At 31.8% G+C, this 17,131-nt stretch overlaps 1 pseudogene; it reads left to right on the plus strand.

Moving 5' to 3' along the window:
* The first annotated feature begins 15,632 nt into the window (after positions 1-15,632).
* Positions 15,633-15,991, plus strand: LOC149561256 (sorbitol dehydrogenase pseudogene; annotated as a pseudogene).
* Positions 15,992-17,131: the final 1,140 nt, after the last annotated feature.

The raw sequence follows: 17,131 nt of genomic DNA on the forward strand, positions 1-17,131 counted from the left end.
CCTCTTATAGGTGCAAGTGATAGTTCTTGTTGGAATTACAAGCTACTATATACTCACCTTATTAAAGTACCACATCTATGGTGTATTGGGCATTGCAATATGAAATAGTAGCTAAAAGTTGGAGATAAAGCACAAGAATAGCCTGGATATCAAGCTTGAACTTATATATTCTTGACCCACATCTGAACTAGGTTTGAAATAAGATTTCTTCTAGTGCTCTAGCTATTATTGTAATACCCCAAAATTGGTTCATTGCCATCTCAGCCAATTCTGGTCTATTTTTGATTGATTTCTAAAGTCCTATGTCACTAGGCAATTCTTATTTTGCTACTCACTACTTGACTTAATTGTCAGATGCAGAAGACCCTAATCTGCATTCATCATATTTCTTATTTAATTCCTATAATACGTACTCATATTAGTCGCATTAAACTTACTTGATTTAATTATAATTTAATTTAAAGTATTTATACTTTATTAAATTAAATTATCTCCTAAGGCTAATATACTATGGGATTAAATTTATTTAATTTAATAAATACGCCTATTTTGATTAATTAAATGGGAAAGGTATTTCTAATTAATTAAAGAAAATTATTTAATTAAATGGAAGTCTATTCTTTAATTAATTAAAAAAAGTTATTTAATTAAATAAGAAAGTGTCTTTAATTAATTAAATGAAATTATTTAATTAAATGGAAAATATATTTATGAGAGCATATCTCATTTTATTAAATTAAATATCTCTCCAAAAATATTTCTTCAGTTCAAAAAGGAAAATTCCCAGTTCACTATTGATCAAAAAGGAATTAAATCAGTTAACTCCTTATTCTACTCAAATTAAATCAGTTAACTCCGTTTAATTTGGGAATCTTCTTTTATGACTGAACTTCACCTTTAATCCTAACCGTTGATTGAAATCGATCTCAACTGTTGATGGATTCCAGGAAAGTCTATTTAAGAGACCCTCATCTCTTCATTTTAGAGAGGATGAATTGGAATTTGCATCGAATTGCTGCTAGAATTCATACTCACATTTGCTCACACTTTGCTCACATTTTTGTATACATCTTGCATTCTTAGTTTAAATTCATTTAGCTTAATTATGCATAAGTTAATCTAGTTTTGTTTCAATTGTTCTTAGATTAGAATGCATTTCTCATTCTAGATTATTCTGCACAATCATATAAATTAATTTCATTTCTTAAATCCCTTGTTCTTAGAGGGTCTGGTTGCTTAACAGCTCAAATCTAAGGATATCTAACAAGAAAAATCCCTTTAGATAGAAGGCAACAGGTTGCCTTGCCGGCTGATTTTCGGATGAACAATCCAATGTTCATTTCGGGATGAATCCATAAATAAGGACCTTGTTGAAGTGTGTGTGTTAGCATAGGCCACATTTTCACATATACAATTATGATGTCTGCAATTTGATAATTTTTACTTAAATACATAGATCTGCCATTGAAATCGACAATTTCAACCCTCTACAAAATTTAGGCTAGTAATGTGTTGCTAAATGTGTGATTCCAATAGAATACATAGTTGAACATGTGCAATATAGATCCTTGGATGATTTCTCACACTGACAAATCTTCTTTATCCTTAGAGTTTTTGTTCTTGGATGAATTTAGTGGTTAAAGAAACCTATCTTCAAAGCTTGCCCTCCAAAACTTAGAATTTAAGAATGATGGAATGAGTTCTTCTTTTCCATTTTCCTCCATTTATTCTTCATTTGTCTTAAAAGAGATGGGGACTAACTAATTCCTTGAAAATTCTATTTACAATTTACTTTGGAAACCCAATGAATGGGGTAGTTAGGGTTGAAGTGACATACTTTAGTCATTATACAAAATTTTAACCCAAAACTCCAGAGTCACAAAAGTTTGGTATGATTTTTAAAAGCCTATGTTGTTACTTCTATTTGACATTAATTATTTGTGATTGTTCTTACAATGATTTTCCTTTGATATTTGTATTGATTTGTAAGTTGATAATACACCCTCATTATAGTTGTTGCCATTTTTTATTCTCATGGATAGGTATTAAAGAACATGCATGGATGATAAAGTTGTTTTGGATAGGACTTGGAGACTTTTAAAAAGGCATGCAAGGAAATCAAAGTTTGTTGCAATAAATTTGAAGTCAATGACATCCTCTACAACAAACTCAGAGGTAATTGAAAACTTGAAACACATGCATATTTAATTCTTACTAGGTAATTTGTAAGATCATCTGAGAGTCAATCATCTGAATTCGATGGTTGGGTTCCTTTAGTTAGATTGACTTTTATTTACTTTATTCCTTGGGTTTCCTGCATAAGGAGAGGTTGGTTGTCCCTTGGGTTGTTGGGCCAAATTCATTGATTGATTAATTTAGCACATGATTCCAATTATTGATTAATGTAGCAGGGGAGATTTGGTTTCTCATACATCTATGATTTGATAATATAAGAAACACTTTGATAATCTTAGATACAGGGAAGAATAGGGTAGAATATAACATTAAGAAGCTTTAACACATGAATAAAACACAAATATTTGTACACATGACCAAATCTTCTATAGTAGAGGCCTTTTTCTTATTTATTCCATTCACATTCTTCTTGCTACCAAGAACATTACAATACACCTCTTCAATATGAACCACTGCTCTCATATTGACTAATCCTATGAGATTAACAACCCAATGTATAATCAATGCTATCATAGACTTAAATATTCATATATTACATGAGGTTGTGTCAAGACTTCTTCTAACTAACACATATATCGATGGCAGTATATGTTGTATTTGCAAGCATTGATAAAAATTCAAACTAAAGTTTTGCATGGAAAATCCTCCTTATTCTTGGTGAATACAACCTAATCTAGATTATGAATATCACATTATTATTTAATTTCCTTCATGCATTGGTTACTCGGTGTTTGGACATTGTGGGTTCAAACCCCATTTGACTTAATTGTATATGTATCTCATGAATCAAATTGAATGTCTATTTCCTCACTATTTACTTTATTCAAAAGCCTGTGGTGAATCCTATGTATGATTCATTTAGAAATATCTATTGCTCTTTCCTATTATATTTTTCTATCACTTGTGTCAAGCCATCTATTTCCTAGATGCTTATTTATTTTGTTGCCTTGTCCAAGAGCTTGTAGTTGTTCGTGATTTGTTTTAATATTTCCACAATCTGATCTAAGATTTGAGTTTTTTGGAAGCCTGTATGTATTCATGATTTGATTTAATATTTCCACACTATGATCTGAGATTTGAATTTTTTATTGCGAAACTATGTCCTTGCTTGATCTTTGTTGCAAGTTGTTGCATTAGTGTATTAGTTTTTATTGCTTGTCATTCTGACTATTTTTCTAATAAAGTATCTCTTTATGGAGCTACATTATTAACTACTCAACAATTTGTTGATTTACTCTAATCCTCTAATTTTATTCATAAACATTTGCCCCATCATTTTCTATAAAATAATCTGAACTCTAACCATGTATCCATTTACCACTTGACTTTTCTATTTTTTTCATATGCATTTCCACTATAGTTATTTTCTAAAGTATAAAATGGAAGTTCTATTAATGAAACTTCTTGACTGATTGGAGGGAGCTGAACAACTAAATTGGATTGAGGCTTTTTCCTTATTCTAATCTTTTTTGGAAATTCTACAATGTTCCTTATGCAACATGGTTTGTTGCTAATATTATCTAATTGTTAACACAGACGATTTTTTTAATGTTAAGATGCATTGAGAGTTATCATGTGCATCATTGAGAGTTTTTGCTATTTTGGGTTTATTAGATGCATTTATTGGGTATAAATAGTACCAAATCATTGAAAATTCTCATTTTACACTTTTATGACTGAACAATGTCCTATTTTGTGTTTGTGCATATTCTTTCTCTCTTTATTGCAGAAGTCATCAAAATTGACATGAGGATTTTACTAAAGTTGTATTTATGCAATTTTTGGTATGGTTAATAAAGGTTGTGTAAAGTTACTAATGTATACTTCTTTTTTTTGGACATTAGAAAATGAAGTGAAAGAATATAAGGCACAAATTAGATGATAGTGATCAAAATGTTGAAATTCTAGTAACAGATTATGAGTGCTTTTGTGAAGAACATGTGGCCAAGAATAATGAATGTTTATTGAGTCTTGGTTTGGTAAACATGCAAGTTGTAAATCAACTACGTAGTATATTATTTGTTTAATACTACATAATAAACTTTTTTTAAGGAATATATTTATGTATACAAGACTTGATATTATTATTTTTTTGGTTTAACAAGCAAGAAAAAGAGTGTAGAGAACATGAAGAGAAAAAAAAGAGGTAGCAAATAAAGATTAAATGCTACCAATTTGCAAAAGTCAACACCTTTGTGATCCAACAAATGTAGTTGGTGAAAAAGGTAGTTGTGATGATGTACAACCTAATATAGCATATATTGATGTACGTCCTAAAGAAAGTCATGAAGAGAGTCCACTTGCATCTAGTGTACCTCAGAGTGTACCTATTGGTAGTGGTTCAATAGAAGAAGTGCTCAATTTTGTTGAAAGAAAGAAATTGAGTCAACATTTATATAGATCTATAGAGAGACATGAAAAAGAAAGGAAATTAGAAGGAAGGAAGCCATTTTTAGTTGAGGTAAGAGATGGTAAACCTATTGGGAAAAATGTTGCAAGGTGGGCCACCGAGTTGGACATAAGATGTTGATCCCATTTGGATATTTGCAAATCAAATTTTGCAGAACAAGATCCACAATGTGTGGAATGTGTTATACAAAAAATGGAAAATACCTTTGACACTATTGGTGGACAAATCTCTAGAAAGTATTACAAGAGAAAGATGAGACTTCTAATGAATAATTTTAGATATAATTATAGAAAATTAATCAATGAAGGAAAAGAGAGTTTAGACTCCACTTTGACTTCCAAATAATGGGAGAAATTAAAAGAAAGTATGTGTTCTAAAGAATATTTGACAAAGAGTAACAAAGGAAAGAGAGAAAGAGATAATGTGAGGGTTGAATATGTGTTTGGCTAAGGTGGGTTGTAGGCCAAAATAAAAAATTTTGCAATAAGTGTATGGCTTTTGATTTCATTTTACATTGTGTTATTTATTTTACTATTTTATTGAACTAACTATGTATTAAAATTAACATTATATTTTAGGTGGAAAACAATAGTAGAGAAACATGCATAGACGATATTATCAATTATATGGCAACATTAGATCGTACTAAATCTAAGAGTACTATGAAGTGGAAATCTGGTTTGTCAACAAAGATTTCACAACCATATGTGGAACACATAACGAGAACCTCACCAAATCCTACTAACTCAAATATCAGGTACCAACATATAATGAGTTATTTACATAGTCTTAATGGGACAATTTCTCATCTAAATGAGAGAGTTTTTGAGTTGGCTTCCTTAGCTCAAACCATAGTTTTTGTATGGAATAACCATAATTCTATGAATTCATATTAGGTAAGAGACTCTATTGATGAGTTAATTCTATTTCATACTAATGTATCTTTACATTGTTGAAGGCATCATTTTGATCATTGTCTTTTCAAATTTCTCTATATATAACACTATTATCCTTAAGCGTTGATTCTCATACATGACATTTTTGATATTGCACTTTCACACCATTCTTTTATGGTATTTCCTCTCTACCAAGATTTTACCAATTTTAACTACATGCAAAACAATTTTCCCAAAGAAATGCAAAAACAAAACTACCTTGATGGAAATGGAGCTACTGATATTGACAACAATCATGATGAACTCATGGATAATAATTTGTAACCCAATTATAGTTATGCTGAAGTTAAGGTAATATAATAGTTGTTGTGGAAAAATATTTAAGCTTTTGTATTATTTACTTGAACTATATTAGCTTTGCATGATGATTAAACTTGCACATGCAGAGCAATCATATGAAAACAAATAAAAAAGGAAAGGGCAATGTTGATAGTGATTATGCTGATTCCAAAGAGGATGCATGTGATATTTATAGTACTAGTAGTCAGATCTATTAGATTTCCACAATCCATGCAAATGAGTTATGCTTTCTAGATTTGATTGTGTAGAGTTTTTTTATCATCGACGTTTCGAATCATACTACATGATCCATCATCAAGATGCAAGAGAACATGAAGAACATAAAATGATGAGTAGTGTTAAACTGGAGGTGAGTGCTATAAAACTTCACATTTCCTTCAATTGGATATTATTTTCAGTTGTTTCATAACTAGAAATAGAATACCAATGGTCATGTTATGAATGACTTATGAAAAACTATGAATATGAATGTATTATGGTAAGTAGTTAAGGTCCCTAAATTATGTGGCAACAATAACCATTAAAATTAACTATGAATATTAATGACCAGAAATAAACTACCAATGGTCATGTGATCAAAATTGGTCATATATTTACAATTTTTAGTAGTTTATTTAGTGATATATTATCATTTTTGTACTAGTGGTAAATTATTGTACATGTTATTGCTTGCTTAGTAAAACTTTAGATTAGTTCTTTGGATCCCTTAGCTGGGTGTTACATAATGTGCCCGCTTACTTTACATCAAGGTTATTATTATGGTTAGGGTTAGGGTTCAAGTATTAGGCATAGGATTTACACTAATAGTTTTGGATTAAGGAAAAACATTTAGGATTAAATATAATCCCAATTTTAACCAAAACTCTAATCCTAACCCTTACTATCATCCTAACCATAATCTTAATTTGCTAAAACCTACAACCTAATATATAAATAATTAAATAACTATCCTAAGAACCAAGTACTAATTATAAATCTCAAACCATAATCATAATCTTAAATGATAAACTATTATCCTAGAGGAGCATCATATCTACATCTACATGTCAAATGAATCTAAAAATATTTACATAGAATTACATCATTTATTGCATAGGAAGGATTTAAATTTTCTATTATATTATCCATGGATATCATATCAAAAGAATCATATAGAGACATCATTTACTACATCCATCATAGATAATCAAGAAGGCTACTGAGGTAAATTTATATATAACACGATACTATAAGAAAAGAAAAACACCATATAGGAGCATCTCATGTATAAAATAGAAAAATTGATCATGACACATGTAATGAGATCAAATAATATTTGTAATCATCAGATGTATTATCAATGTATGGGGGTGATATAATCAAAATATCAAAAAATGAGTGATATCAGAGCATTATCAATATCAAGGTCTCAAAATGATACAAGGACAATGATACATCATAAAAAAATTAGAAGAGAAGAAAGAATCAGGCATCTAATTAAATAAACCTCCCTCACCATCAAGAGGTGGAGGTGGAACATCAGTACGAGTAGGAGGGACAACACCCTTGGATGCCTAAGAATATATAGCAAAGTGAATAACTTGTCTTTCCACTAGAATAGTTGTTGAGTGTTCATCATAATAGTAAGCCTCTCTAAAATTATGATAAGTGGCCTCACCCTATGTAATCCTCAGTTGAGAAGTTAGCTCTACAATTTTCCTGTCATGATCAGTTACCATGCTAGCTCAGATGACCACCTATGTCTAGACTATCACTTGGTACTGTGCTACTCTCAATATTCTCTAGAGTTCCCTAATGACATCTTCTTATGTGGGCTTTCCTTTGGCTTCCTGCTTTAGAGGACCATGATTCCTTACCTCACCATCTCCAAGATTTGTGCAGGACCATGGTGTGCCAAAAAGTGGCAATCTAAAAATTTTGTAGTTTTGAAATATCTCAAACCATTTCAAAATATATTCCAACTTTTTTCCCACCCATCTTGATGCTAAATGAAAATAATTAATATCTTTATAAGGTCTACTATATCTTTTGATACCAAGCCTATATGGTCAACTTTAAAAAATCCTAAAAATGTGCTTTTGGCCTATTTTTATGTGACTTTTACTTCAAACATGTAGCTCACAAAATTTTTTTTCATCAATATTTTATGAAATGGAAAGGGTTTCTTAAGAATGTTCTTATCTCTCCATAAATGTAAGGTTTGTCAAATTATGAGTTTAGTAAGTAATTATTACTTATTTTTTAATGGAGTTACATATAAAGTGCTAACCAACACACTACTTGAAAAACAACTATAAATTTCAAATGGTACAACATTTTTTAAATAAAAAAGATGCATCACATTCTATGTTTCTTCTACTATAAGAAAAATAAATGAAAATTTGAATTTTGCAAAGTTTTGAATTAGTTAAGGTGGTCAGACACGAGAGTTTTTTTATTCTAAAAATATTAAAGTTAAAAATTAATTAATTATTATTTATTTAGACTAAAAATACCAAAAAATATGTGTCACATCCAAGCATGAGTCTACTACTTATATCTAAAATATTATTAAAAAATATTATCATTTGATTTTAATTAAGGTGGTCAGACATACGTCTACTTCTTATTTTTGTTTTAAAATTTTTGTAATATTGCATTAAAATTCAAAATTTTGACCAATCAATTTTTTATTTTTTTGAGATAAGTCCTAGTATTTTAGAAACTAGATTCAATTTTTTAGAGATTCTTTTCTCTCAACTTTTTGATATAAAGTCAATAAGAGGTAGAAAATTGCATGTCAAGTTGACTTTTTTATTTTTTATTGCCACTTAAGAGCATAGTTTGGTTGACCATGATCTTGCACATACCCTCCACTACCAAGTTGTTTCTTATCCCTTATATCATAAATATTAATATTCCTAATCCTAACCCTATCCCTAAATCCCAATCCTTATACAATCTCTAACTTTTATTAAAATGCTAACCCTAATCCTTAAATATTTACATAAATCTAAAGTATTAAATACTAAATTTATTAGATCCATACCTAAGCAATAACCCTAAAATTTATAGTAAATGACAATTTAAAATTAAAAAATCTAAACTAGATTCAAATACTAAACTATAGTTGTGAATGATCTATTATAACCTCATCCGTAATTATAAATGCTAAAATTGTACTTTAAATGGTAAAACATGCACCTAATTTACAATATATTAAACCTTGACATTAAGTTTTAAATTCCAATTATATCATGTCTAACCCTTAACCTAAACCTATATATCCTAAATTCTTAACCCTTAGCCTAACTAAGTTATCCTAAATGCTAAACCTTTATCCTAAAAATAATCATAGATGCTAAGCCCTTCTCCTAATTCTAAATAAGAATATTAAGCTTAAATGTTAAACCCTAATCTTGGCTTAACTATGATTTACATGTATAAGATTAAGGTTTAGCATTTAACATTCAAGATTAGGATCTAGTATTAGGATTTGCATTCAATTCTAGAATATAAATAGGATAAGTATTATAATTTAGATTTTATAATTAAGGTGTATATTTAGACTTATGATTAAGGTTTATAATTAAGGTTTATATCTAGCAACTCATTAAAACACGTTAAGAAAAATGATAATTTATGAAGTTGCTTCCACCTACAAATTAGAATTAGGAAAACATACTTTATTAATTTTGAAACTACTAGGGCTAATGTTTGGATGAGCCAAGAGTAGTTAGTTGGTGGAAGACAAGTAAGCATCCAAAAGTAATTATAAAAGATGTGATCAAGTAATAAAATACAAATTTTTCTAATAGTAAAAAGACTTTGGTGATAATTAGAAAATGCAATTAATATAACACATTCCAACATAAAGATTTACAAGGAAGAAAAGTTCTATTAGCAATTCATAACAATTGTTAAATGATAAGTTAAGATTTAAATTACTAAAGAAGGTATTAAATATAAGTTTAAGTATTATGATTAGAATTAGGATTATTATGGTTAGGGATAGGGTTCATGTATTAGAATTAGGATGATCTAGACTTATAGTTTGGATTAAAGTAGATAATATTTAGAATGAACTATAATCATAAATCATAATCAAATCATAATTCTATCTCTAAGCTTTCATTCTAATTGTAACCTTAACTCTCATCCTAGCACCATCTATTATATATCCTTTAAACAATAGCACCATAATAAATATCTGAAACCTAAATATAATTCTAACTAAAACCATAGTCCTAGGTAAACCGTAACATTAGTCATAATCATTATAATAATTTTAACCTTAGCCATCCTGAAAACCCTAAACATAACAAAATTTTAAACCATAACCTTGCCATAATCTTAACTTTGTTTGATCCTGAGATGAACATATAGTCCATAATGAGAATACAATCCCCTAGTGTCACAAAATAAGTGTACATAAAAATTGATCTAGGTACTTGAATATAGAAAAGGGAAACAATTTTGAGGCAAAAGACCCTAGAACAAACAACACATTAGAAATTTCTAGAATATTCACAAATATTATCCCATCCCTAAGGAATTTAGCATTGGACATTTTCATAGTAAGTGTAACCTACATATAACTTAAAGAATGGAGTCTTTTAAAATTCTTAATAAACATCCCCCATGATTTCTAGTCTTATGGATAAACTAGATAATTATTCAATTGCTAGAGCAAGCAAAAAAGGATTGTATATTTTTATCAATATTCACATTTTCAGTAAGAATTTCCAACCAAGTTTTCTAATTGTTCATATTCTAGTTATAGGCCATTATAGGAAATATTTGAAATTTCATTGAAAAAAAACATTCAAATAAACTATGCATAATAGACTTAGGCTTCCTATAAATGGAATAAAGCTCAATTTTAGAATGTTGCATCTTATATGGGTGTCTTTGTAATAAAAAAAGCCACATGAAGAAAGTCTTTTTAGGCTCTATACATTTGGACCATTGATTCTCGAAATATGTAAGGTTCCTCCTCGCATGTACTTATTAAATATGTATCTCTCTGTTAAAACTGTTGTAGGAGATTAGAATGGATATGAAATTATATTTTATGGTTTAGATGTCCTAATAAGAACTAAGATCCTAATATATTCATGCTTTAAATATTTAGTGATTTGAGAATAAACTACATTATCTTGACTATTCAAACATTAAAATTTCACTAGCGATGATACGAGGCATTTTTACCCGATGATAAGGACCTGTTGATTTTGACACCTCAATGATTAAGTTTTATGTTCCAGATAGTTTAGTATTCCTCAAATGGTGATGTTTATGATGTTAGGTATATGCATGGCTAATGATGATTATCCTAGTATTTTAATCTGAATTAATGAATAAGTTATGTTATATTGATTATGTGATTACTGACGATTAAATGTGAGTAGAAATGAATTAAACAGTTAATTATATGAAAGATTCATGTTTTGATTTATGTAACTATCGAGATAAGTTTTGAATATATGTATGTGATTTTCTTGAGCTACTGATGTGTGCAATGAGTGTGCAGGATATTTTAGTCAGGAAATCTAACAGAGAAATGAAACTGAACCCTATGTACCATTTGTGGAAACCTCGTTGTATGTATTTTATTTGTATCATGAGATGTATGAATGTACCTTTCTATGATTAGTACATGCTAATTTTTCGTAACTGTGTTTTTATAGTGTCACTTGACACTCGTGAATTGTATGTGCATTCCAGCATGCTAGTTAGGGTTAACTGTGTAACCTATGGACCTAAGTCAGACTAAGTTAGTGACCTTTTCACTAATTTATTTTTAATCGAGTTTAGTTACCTCTAATCCAGATTAGTGCTTAATCTACTTTTTGAAGTTGTTAGATGGTCTTAAATATTCCTAGCATTTGCTTGGTCCCAAATCAATTCCTAAGGCTAAAAAATCATGAAATCTTAATACCCAAGGGGTATGGGTATGGGTTGGGGGCATTTTCCACCCCCTAAGCCCCTTTTGTTGATTTTGAGGTCACTCAAAAAGTCTATTTTTACCTTAGTGTGAAAATTGAAAGCTTTAACCATGAGTTGAATAACCACAACTCCAATTAGAGGTTAACCTTAGGTTTGGTTGAGTTAGAAATTTCTAAATTTTAGGTAAGTGGGGGAAGTTATTTCCCTTTTTGGTGATTGAGTTTGGATCTTATTTAGAGGCCCTTTTTGAGTAGTTTTGGTTGTTATCCAATCTCTACTTTTAGAGAGAAGTCTTGGAAGATTGAAGGAGGGAAGGAAAAGCTCTTCTCAACTTGTTCTTTTTACCATAACCTTTGTGAAGGTAGGAGTTCTTCATCTCCTTTGTTCATGTTGCTCATGTTGTTTCATGCTTGGTTCATGCTTATGTTATTGTGTTGTTCATTGGTATGCTTGTATGTATGTTGGGTATGCTTGGGAAGGATTGAAATCATGTTTTCCTGATTTTTTCCTTCATGTTTTGTTTGAATTTCAAAGTTTTCTTGTATGGGTGTTTTGGCATTACTCACCCTCAAATAGGAAAGAAGTGGCCAATTTTGGGAAAGGGCTTCAGTTGGACTCCAACAGTGTAGAATCTCTTCTCAAGATGAGAAGAGGGAGAGAGGGTAGGGTGTTATGGGCCCCTACCTATCAACACAAACCATGTATGAGTTTTGGAATGTAAGAATGGAAGAATAGAAGTTCTTGAGATATAGCCCCGATTGGGCACCTGTTTTGGTGTTGTGTCTCACATCTCCTGTTGGAAAAATCCACCTTTCCCTAGTTTTGATTTAATGTTGAATCCTATTGTGAAAACCCAGTATGGAAATGAATGTCTAATTTTGTTCCTTATTTTTTTTTTTTGTCACTTGGCTAGTTTTTGTTTCCTCCACAATCTCAACGATGCATTGCAAAAAATGAAAGGGATCCCTTGTTAAGGGCCATGATGAAAATGTATATTGATTGTTAAAATTCAATTATGTTCGAGATTAGAATCCTGTGTTGAAATGTATTTTAAACTTTTGTTGAAGTGGCAAAAAAGTTGGGTTTTCTTATTAGTTCCTTCTTGGCAGAGCCTTTGAACTAGGTAGTTTAATAGAAAAAGAGATTGAGTAAATATTCTTGCATTGAGTCTTATAGTTTTGTTTTTAGGTTTGCATATGTTATTAAAAAATCAGATGTGATGGTGTTACCTTACTGCACATTTTTATGATTGGTAATCACATTCATTTAATTTAGATTAATCAGATAACATGTTGATATATACTTAGCTATGCAATTTTAAGTTTAAAATATGTTAAGAAAATTTGCTTTTTTTTTGTACTTAAATTTTGTAATTATACATGAGTATGGGGTAGTAAAGTAATTTTATTCAAATACTTATGTATTACATTTCATCCTATTATCACCCTAAAAAAAAAATTTTGTTAGTGTGTTTTTGCTCTGTTATTTTGGGCATGACATTTTGGTATCAGAGTGTGGTTCCATAACACTTGGGCAACAATGGGCCCATGTAAAGTGTGGACGGTTAAAACTACATGAATTAAATCTCCTCTTGCATTTTCGTATTTGATTGGAAGAAGAAATAATCTTATGTTATTATATTAACAAGACATTTAAACTCTATGTTATAATCAACTCTAAAAAAAAAATTTCCCCCTTGGCTAAATAAATAAATTTTGAAAATCTCTCTCTTAAAAAAAAAATGCTCTATGCCCTTTGTATGGGAAAAAAAAATTAAAACCTCCTTGGAACAGAGTATATTCCTTATTAGATTCCATCTATAACCCTTGTTTTCTTATTCAATTAATAGTTTTAAATTATAAAAAGGAATTAAAATAATCAAATAAAAAAAAATAGACTAAACTAAACTAACTCTACCTCATCCTATGCAAACCACCTAACAACTTTATGTCATTACCTTATTAAATAAAGAAGCATCTTTTGCTTTAAAGTAGCGCAAGTCTTCATAGGCATTTTCTTTATAAAAAGAAAAGGAGATCTCTTGCTTGAATAAGGACACCCATTGGTTGGGTGGACTGCCCAACCCCCACCTCCATTTCATGCTTGGGCGCCCTGCCCACTTGGAAAGCTGCCTCCCTTGAATACTGACATGACTTTAACCCCCACGTACCCCCATGCAAATGGGTTTGCCGCTTCAAATCGAATTTTAGAGGAGATCTTGGCTTTTAAGTGGGGACTGACTTGGAAACTTCCCCACCTTCATTATGTTTGGAGGAGAGTTCTCCCATTGGGCCGCCACCTTCTCTCTTGTACCATGCACCCAGCATACTCACCAACGATTAGTGTTACCCGTCCCATCCAAGTGGTACGAAAAACATTTGGAGGGGAAGTAAAGGCTGATTTAATGGGAATTACAACTCACCTTTTGACCACCTTTATGACATATGGATAATGCGCATCATGCAAAGGTGGGCGGCAGCATTAAATGAAAAGGGGGCAATAATATTCAGATCCATTCATTGGTGTTTAGGACAAAAGAAAAAAAATCTACCCTTAGGATTTTTGTATCATAGCAATAATTCTTTCTTCATGTTACAGATATGTAGATTTGATGAGCAAGGGAGGCAAGTCTGAGATAGAGGGTCGAAATGGAGAAGAAGTTACAGAGAATATGGCTGCCTGGCTGAGTTGGATCAATACTCTCCGCATTCAGCCCTTTAAACTTTCCCCTCTTGGTCCTCATGATGCAAGAGTCCACATGAAGGCTATGGGTATCTGTGGCAGTGATGTACACAATCTCAAGGAGTTATCAAAGAAGTGGGTAGTGAACTAAAACATCTGGTTGCTGGTAATCAAGTTGTTCTAGAGCCTGGAGTTTCATGCTGGTAGTGCAATTACTGCAGAGAGGGTTCTTATAATTTGTGTCTAGACATGAAGGGCCCGTTTGGTTGCTGGAATACAACCGGAATAGGAATAGAAAATTAAAATATGATTTGTATTCTTTGTTTGGTGCGTGGAATAGGAATATGGAATAGGAATACTTATTCTCATTTTAGCCCCAAAATGAGGTTTTGTCCATTTCAAAAAATACTTGTAATTGGAATTGCTATTTTTGCATTCATTTTAACTTTTTCAAATTTGATTAAATTTTCAAATCCTCTTTGACCGGGGGTGAGTGCTGGAACTTTGTTTTCAATATTTTCAAATATTTCAGCTATTTTCCAATGGCGCCAATTGCATCTTCAGAAATATTTTCAAATGGCACCAATTGCAAGTTAACCCTATTCCAATTTAAGCATGCATAACCAAACAAGGGATAAACAAGATTGGATTGCATTTTTCCATTCCTATTCTTCATTCTCCATTCTCATTCAAATTTTCTATTCTAATTCTCAATCCCTATGCGTGCAACCAAACGGGCCCGAAGTTCTTTGCAACACCTCCAGTGCATGGTTCCAGTGCATGGTTCCTTGACCAATCGGGTTGTACATCCTACATATTTGTGTTTCAAGCTGCCAAACAATGTAAGTCTAGAGGAAGGTGCAATGTGTGAGCCTTTGAGTGTTGGAGTTCATGCTTGTTGTTGTGCTTCTATATGCGTTGAAACCAACATCTTGATTTTGGGGGGCTGGTCCTATTGGTCTTGTTATGATGTTATCTGCATGTGCATTTGGAGCACCACACATAGTTATTGCTGATGTGAATGAATAATGTTTATCTACGACTAGAACATTGGGAGCTAATGGTACTGTTCTTGTCTCCATCATAGCGGAGGATATTGAAGAAGAAGTGGATCAGATACAACATTTAATGGGAGGAAACATACATGTAACATTTGATTGCGCTGGTTTAAAAAAACAAAAAAAACCATGACGACATCACTGAAGGCTACTTGTTCTGGTGGTAAGGTATGCCTCATTGGAATGGGTCATATTCAAATGAGTGTACCACTCACTCCTGCTGCTGCAAGTGAAGTAGATATTGTTGGTGTCTTCCGCTACAAAAACACATGGCCTTTGTGTCTTGAATTCTTGAGAACTGGAAAGGTGGATGTGAAACCTTTGATCACCCATCGATTTGGATTTTTGCAAAAGGAAGTGGAAGAAGCCTTTGAAACTAGTGCTGGTGGGGGAAATGCAATCAAAGTCATGTTTAATCTTTGAGAGAAATACGTCACTGAGATCCTGGCTGCACATATCTATGGAGGGACGGCTGCACATATCTATGTAGGGACAGTCTAGTTCCATTTCAGTAAATTTGTAAATGATATCAATAAAGGTAAGCAAAAATGAAAAAACATTTGTATGGACTCACTATAGTTTGTAGAGTATTGAGTATTGAAGTTGAAATATGTGCTGGTGGGAGAAATGCAGTCAAAGAAATTGCCTCCTTATTAGTTTTTGTATTAGTTGACTGTGATTTTCAATACATCTTTACTGAAGACTTTGTGGTATTTTTGAAGCAATATGTGGAAGCTGTGTATTATCCATCCCTTTAGCTTTGTGGCTGCCAGTCCTTGGGAAGCGCCCAGCTTTGGGCAGCCTTTGTTGAAACAACAGAGCAAGGAAAGAAATATTAAGACATACTTCTTTTCAAAGCTATCATAATGCTTGCTAGGAAGGACATGCTTCCTTGGGCAGCGTTTCTGTCAGGCCTTGGGGAAGAGCTTCCAAGGCAAAAGAATGTGGGTAAGTTTTTAAGTCAAATTATTAATGTAACCTCCACCTATAACCCCATCCTCATCCTTCTCAAGCGCCAAGTTTCACACTTTTCTTGGGCAGCGTGGAGGAGGGGACGGTCTAGGATCAAAATGATTTTACCTCTATAGTTACCACCTTGGAATCACGGGGGAAAGCAGGTTTGACGCTTGTGATGGCTTATAGAAACATGGGGGAGCTTGTAACCATGGCCCGTGGCTATACAGCCACGAAAATGCACTTCCCTTATATTGCTTTTTCTAACTTTTCAAAAAATTCACTAAGTCCTCTCCTTTGTATGGAAGTGCATTTTTATGGCTGTATAGATGTTGCCATAACCATGAGTGACTAGTATGAAACTCAAATGAATACGTCAAATACAAGTGTGAAGAATTTGGGCAATAGGGGTCCATGTGAGGACTATGGGAGCCGCCTAAAGACTTGGAAAGTCGCATGGGAATGTGTGGGGTAGGTAGATGGGTGGAATAGGACAGGTGGCCAAGTGGCTAAGTAAGGAGGTTTGAAAGTTTTTAGATAGACTTTGTTTGTAATTTAGATTTTAGTTTGTTTTTTTTTTTGTTAAGTAATTAGTAAGTTTTTAAATTTAGTTAGTTAGTAGTAAAAGTTAAGATTAGTGCTATTTT

The sequence above is a fragment of the Cupressus sempervirens genome, chromosome 4, assembly GCF_028749045.1.
Source record: "Cupressus sempervirens isolate cs-2001-9-10 chromosome 4, ASM2874904v1, whole genome shotgun sequence".
Taxonomy (NCBI): domain Eukaryota; kingdom Viridiplantae; phylum Streptophyta; class Pinopsida; order Cupressales; family Cupressaceae; genus Cupressus; species Cupressus sempervirens.